Source organism: Sorghum bicolor, chromosome 4, assembly GCF_000003195.3.
Source record: "Sorghum bicolor cultivar BTx623 chromosome 4, Sorghum_bicolor_NCBIv3, whole genome shotgun sequence".
NCBI classification, from domain to species: domain Eukaryota; kingdom Viridiplantae; phylum Streptophyta; class Magnoliopsida; order Poales; family Poaceae; genus Sorghum; species Sorghum bicolor.
Window position 1 is genome coordinate 14,963,140 of NC_012873.2, and position 6,697 is coordinate 14,969,836.

A 6,697-nucleotide genomic window follows, 5' to 3' on the forward strand; every position below is an offset into this window, starting at 1 on the left:
TGCTTCAGTATCTTCATAAATGTTAATATTTCTGCAGTCGATGCATGGACAATATATGTGCTTCGTCTTTGTTCTCAAAGCATGGTTCTTAGCAGCATCAACAAACCTATGGACCTCAGGTATGTATGATGGATCTAGTCTTGATAAGTTATACATCCAAAAGGACCGCTCCATCATGAGCTGTGCAAAAATTAGTAAATTAATTGATCTCAATGCAAAACAAGTAGTTTAGGAAAATTGTCATCTAACCTTTCAAACAACAACTTGTGAAGATGAAAACCTCCAACTTGTATATCTATCCAATTTGTAGACCTCGGAGCTAACATTAAAAATAAAGACAAAGCCCTAAGTAATAATTCAAAAAAAAAACTAACAACTAAATCAAATTGACAAGGTAGAAAAACACCATTGATGGAATCAACTAAATATATACCCTTAAGCAACCTCATACATGAAAAATACATATTGCATACTGAAATCAAATTTACATAAAAAATAACATCCTAAACAATAGAAAACTTATCGTTCTCTTTCTTCCCAAGCATGGAAACACCATTCATGGAAAGCACTACATATATATTTCTTGGATTCACTAATTAGAGAAGAAAACTTATCTTTCTCTTTCTACTCTCTCTCATGGTGAAACCCTAGATCCAAAAAGTAGCTCTAATTGAGCAAGAGGGCACAAAAAGAGCCTTTAGAGGCATCAACTAACCTTTCTTAGCAACCTCCTTCCAAGAAATGAAGATCAAAACCTCCCCCCTTGTATTTTGGAAAAATTAGACCTCCAAGATGTGTTCCAATGGAATGTGGCTGCGAGCTACAGTTCTGCCCGAGGAGGAATTAGAAGAGGTTCTGTGGTATTTATATAAAGAATAGCACAGGCGGTTTGCTTAAGAAACCGCCTGTGTTAATGGATTTACACATGCGGTTCACATAAGAAAACCGCCTGTGTAAATGGAGCATTAACACATGCGATTTTCTTATGTGAACCGCCTGTAAAGACCTATTTACATAGGCGATTTTTAAATCTTGCCGTACAAATTTACACCACAAGCGTGTTACAACTAAAACCGTCTGTGAAATTTTTTTCCCCCGCCGGCTTAGAGCATCTGTGTACTAGTGTGCCTACCCCGGTGCCACAACCAAAAATGATGACTCCAAAGAGGAGAAAACTAAACATTGGATGACAGAGCATTTTAGTTGTCATGAGATGTAAACTCAAGATTTATTTCATATGACATTGATCTCGTTGGAACTATATTATGGTCTTGTGAGATGAACTTGTTTATGCTACAAATATCGTTATATGAGTTTGTTTGTGCTAAATACTTGCTGTTATATATTATTTATGAATGTATATAAAACACTTTGTTAATTCGTGGTATTGTATTAAATAGAAAAATCCGGCCAGCCAGGCATGGTACAAAGCCGACAGAAGCTGACAAAGAGTGCCGCCAGCCAGCAACGCATAAAAAAGGGCCAGGCAACACGGACAGAAGCTATGATGTTTTTTTTCTTCTAATGGAGCCGACCATCACTGTCGACTCAAGGGTAAAAAGGTCACTTCAACAACAAATACATGTATTTAGATAAGAAAAGAGATTAAAAAGATATAAAATATCATTACAGCTTATTACTAACGTTTCAAATCCTATTTTAGAGAAGCCAGTGTTAGAAGTCCTATTTCGGAGAAGCCGCACGTTTGCAGTGCCATAATAGTCTATTTCTCAGACCACATGGTATGAAACCGATCGGGAGTGTCCGGCACTGCAGAGTAAGGTGAGTCTCTCATTTGATTGATTCTCGGTCCAAATTATGGGATGAAATGCTTGTGAGATGGTACTTCTATGCCTGTGATGTTGAGGAGATCCTGAAGATAAAAAATTCCCCGTAATTCCTGCCTGGATCATGTGGCCTGGAATTTTGTGAAGTCTGGTATTTTCTCTGTGAGAAGTGCATATCGGCTGGCTATGAGAACTGAGCATGGTGAAGGAGAGATTGGTAGCAATACTACTACAACTGATGGGGTGGGTGGGGGGGGGGGGGGTGAAGTTTGGAAGGCATTGTGGTCTGTGAAAGTTCCTGAAAAGGTCAAAGTTTTAATGTGGAAAGTTGCCAACAATGGAATTCTGACTCAAGCTAACAAGTGCTATCGTCATATTGCTTCTCAAGCAACTTGTGAGATGTGTGGTCATTGGAAAGAGGACTGTTTCTATGCCTGCATATCATGCCTCCATGTGGTTGCCTTGCGCTATGCTATGAGGGATCATTGGGTACTGCTGGCTGAGAAGGATCTAATGTACACCGGACCGGACTGGTTGCTAGTGCTCATGAGTAAATATTCAGCAGAGGTGAATGCAAAATTACTTATGCTTCTTTTGGCGACTTTGGAGTGAGGGTAACAGTGTCTTGTGTACCGGGCAGAAGATATCAGTGGAGGAATCTATTGTTTTTTCTGACATGATATATGGCCTCTCTTGTTCTATACTGGCATAGCACTTTGCAGCCTGATAGCAACGAGCAGAAGTGGCTCGGCAAGCCCAGCATAAATGGGTTCCACCTCCACCGGATATGTTGAAGATTAACGTTGATGGAGCTTTCATCTCCAGTTCAGGTACTGCAGTTATGGGCGTGGTGATCAGGGATCATAATGGCCAGGTAAAATTGGCATCGTGGCGCTTGCTCTGCAGGGACGCTGAGGAGGCTGAAGCGGTTGCCTGTTGTGAAGCGATCACCCTTGCTGCACGGTGGCCGGGATGTTCCCATGGTACTAGAGACTGATTCTATGGTGGTGGCTGCAAAGCTGAAAAGGAGTGTGATGGATCGATCAGTGGGCTGGTCCCTTGTTCGAGAAGTGCAACGACCATGGAGGAGATATTTAGTTTGGATATTGTTAAGATTGGTAGAAGTCAGAATAATGTAGCGCATGACAATGGCGAATCCGTCTCGATAAATGACCTAGGGCGGACTTATACTATAAAATTTTGGCAAACCAATGATAATATAAGCTAACAAATTTCAGAAGTTGCTTTGGCAATATAATAATTTGACCAATATTAAAGTTTTCAGCATATATTTTCCACATCAAAATTAGAGAATTTTGTTCCTTAAATTAAAAGAAGCCATACATACTAATACTAATAGTTCTAAACTGACTTCACCAAATCATTCGATGATTCATCCTTAATCAAAATTTAATAACTATGTGAAAAAGGCAAATAAAAAATAAAGATACTTGATTTTTAATAAAGTTTTTGTATCGCAAAAAAGGAACTGTAGTCCTAATTCCAACCGTTTTTTTGTTCCCAAGCAAAATGAAAGATGAGGAAATACACAAAAAAGGGACAAACCAGATGGCTCATTAGAGGATATGTATCCGAAGTACCAGCCTTTCTTGTTCACAAGGAAAAAGGAAGATAAGGAAATGCACACAAAAAAGGCACAAAACAGATTTTCCACTGGAGGAGATGTAATCCAAAGTTCCGAAAGGAAAGATAAGGGAAAAAGAAACACACAAAAACACATTACGTCGACAGCAGGATTTGAACCTGCGCGGGCAAAGCCCAGTAGATTTCGAGTCTACCTCCTTAACCACTCGGACATATCGACGCTTAATGATTCAGTGGCACAAAAAATTCGTATTGATCCTCCGTTGGAAGGTAGCCCAGCACACCAGCACAGAAACCAGATATTTGATAAGGTTTCGACATGGGCCGGGACGACTGTTATCTTAAATGGTCATTTAATTATGTATTTCAACACTAGGTACATCTCCATTTAATTAATAGGTTGTTTATCCTGTTTTCATGGGTGTTTAGCCCAAATGAATGTAGAATTACTGTTTCCCCCTCAACTCTAACGTTTTGATTTTTCTAAATATATAGTTTTTATTATACTTAGATATATAGCATGGATAGTAGCGGGTACAAAAACAGGTGGGGAGGCGTGTCCCCATACCTACACATATCTAGTTTAAATTCCCCTACCACCTGCCTCATCACCCATGTCTTTAGTGTGTCTTAAAAGTTTGCGTTCAGTGTTTGGCTGTGATCTTTAATTATGATTAACTTCGTTTGAACTCTAAACATTATCACCTTCTAAATATGGTTTGGAAACAACTTTAGTGGACTACATATGTTGCATAAAGTGTTTGCATGTTTACATGCATATCAACATCAGTTTCTCATTCTTGCAGTAACCTATACTACGAGTGTTCACTAGTCTACGTTCATGGACCACTGATGGATCCAAACCTGGCATCACACAAATTAACGGAATCGAACTCATCAGAGGGTAATCGACGGCGATTTCCCTATCTCTATCAATTCCAAGACCCATTTGTGATAGGAACATATATATCACTATTGGGTCTAGCTTTGACCCTGCAGTGATAGGAATGCCAAATCAACTTAAACCAGAGCAACTCCATCGAGGGCACCCAAATCGGAGCCTCTACTTTTGATTTAATTTAGATGCTCCCCTACTTTTGTTGGCCTAGATTTTTTTACTATACTTCAGCAGGGGAACCTAAATTTATCTCAGTAGGCAATGACAAACATGGCCCGCTTGTCATTCACTCTTCCTTTTCTTCCTCCTTCACGCGAGTAGGGCACGGATGCAGATAGCAGAGAGCGAGCACATAGAGAAAATCTGCCTACATACCCTATTAGATGTAGGGGAGGGGTTGCATAGCCCTATGCCACCACGACCTTTGTCGGAGAGAGGAGCCACCGGAGGGGCACCGCCGTGTCTGCCATGGGCCTATGCCGCCTCGACGAAGAGAGGTCCCCATGGGCACTCCGGCGGATGAGTTCCTCGTGCCCAGTGGTGGTGTGAATGGGGAGGGAGCGCGTGGATGGTTTCGAGGGTGGTCATGCGGGCCATGAGCCACCGTGTCACTCAAAAGGCTGCCGAATCCACGTTTTGCCGCTGAGTCCAATGGCACACGCGGATGGAGAGGGAGCGCAAAAGGCACTGCCAGTGGCCGCGCAGGCCATGTGTTGCCGCGTGTAAGGTCCAAAAGGCTAGAGGGGGGTGAATAGCCTAATAAAATTTCTTGCAAATACACTAGACCACTTGTTAGACTAAGAGATAGCGTAATTGCAATGCTAGAGCTTCAATTACTTCTATGCAAGCCTTTCTAACAAGTCTAGCAAATAGGCTAAACAACTAGCACCCTATCAACAACTAGCCTAGCAATTCTAAACAAGAAAACACTAGGCACTTCACTAAACTAGCATGGGCAATAAAAAGAACAAGTAAGAGCTACACAAGCTAGCAAGTTCTACTCAAATATCTAGCAAGACAAGCAATGCAAGAACCAAAATGTAAAGCTAAATACAAGAGAGGGGGATTGGATTGTTATACCGACACAAAGTGTAGACGTCCAATCACCCAATCAAGATAACCACACAAGAGAATCCTCGGCAATCACAATATTGACACAATGATTTTTTACCGAGGTTCACTTGCTTCCCGGCAAGCTAATCCTCATTGTGGCGATAAACTTTCTTGGAGAGGTGCTCGCTCAATTGGCTCTCAATGCCAAATACCGCAGTCGGGAGTAGCACTCTCAACACAAGACAAGGATCCTCCAAGCCACGCACAATCCACTAGAGTATCCTTTCGTGAATCTCCCACGAGGAAGGATCAAGAACCCCTCACAAGATCACTGGTGTGGCCTCGAACAATCTCCACTCGAGCTCAACACCAACCACTGCTCCAAACCGTCTAGGGTGACGGGAATCACCCAAGAGTAACAAGAACTCCACGGCGAACTCAAAGAACAAGTGCCTCTAGATGCAACTCTCAATGCTAGCACTTGATTCTCACTCAACCTCACTCAAGAATGCTCAATCAGTCAAGAGATGAGTGGGGAGGGGTCTCTCTAGCTCAAAGGATGCTCAAAGAAGTTAGAATAGGCAAGAGGTCACTCCCCAACCGGCCAACCATCTATTTATACCCCCACTTCGAAATCCAACCGTTATGCACTTCAGGTGGCTGAGTTACAAGCGACGGACACCATTTTTGCAAATTAGCTGTTGGATTATTCATTCAAAACACGTTCCGGAACACACGCCGGACGCGTCCGGCGCTCCCTGGCAGACGACCGTTACATTTGAATCATGTGACATGTAAGCGTCTGGCGCCTCCTGTGCCACGTCCGGTGGCTCGGCCCATAGCCGATCCTCTCTAGGTAGCGTTCGGCGACCATCGAATGACCCAGCGTCCGACCTTCTCATCTGGCTCGAGTCCATAGCTGACAACACTTGCATGCGCCGGATGCTGCACAGTACCCACTGTGCGTCCGCCGCGCACGTCCGGCAAAACTGCAGTCTGCAGCTCTCTTGCATGCGCCGAATGCGTCCGGCCCTCCTGGCCAGCGTCCGACGCAACATCCAGCGATGCTTCCAATTTGCAGCCTTCTTTGTGTCGCGTCCGGCGACCGTCGGACGCCCGACCAACGTCAGGCCAGTGAAACAAAGGCTGACTTTGTCGTTTCTTCGCACCATTGTCGATCCAAGTCAAACCACTTGCTTTAGGTGCCAACTCCAACATGTAGAACACTCTTGACCACATGAGTTAGCATTACAACATGATGAACAAGGGCAAGGGTTAGCTTTCTAGTTAGTCTCTCATATGCATCCTGCAAAGTCAAACCTAGAGGCACTTCGACCACAAATTCAACCGTGAA

The 6,697-nt window shown here is 43.1% G+C and overlaps 1 non-coding gene across 1 annotated transcript; it reads right to left on the reverse strand.

Moving 5' to 3' along the window:
• Positions 3,531 to 3,612, reverse strand: TRNAS-CGA. Its single transcript has one exon. It is a non-coding gene; the product is annotated as a tRNA-Ser (tRNA).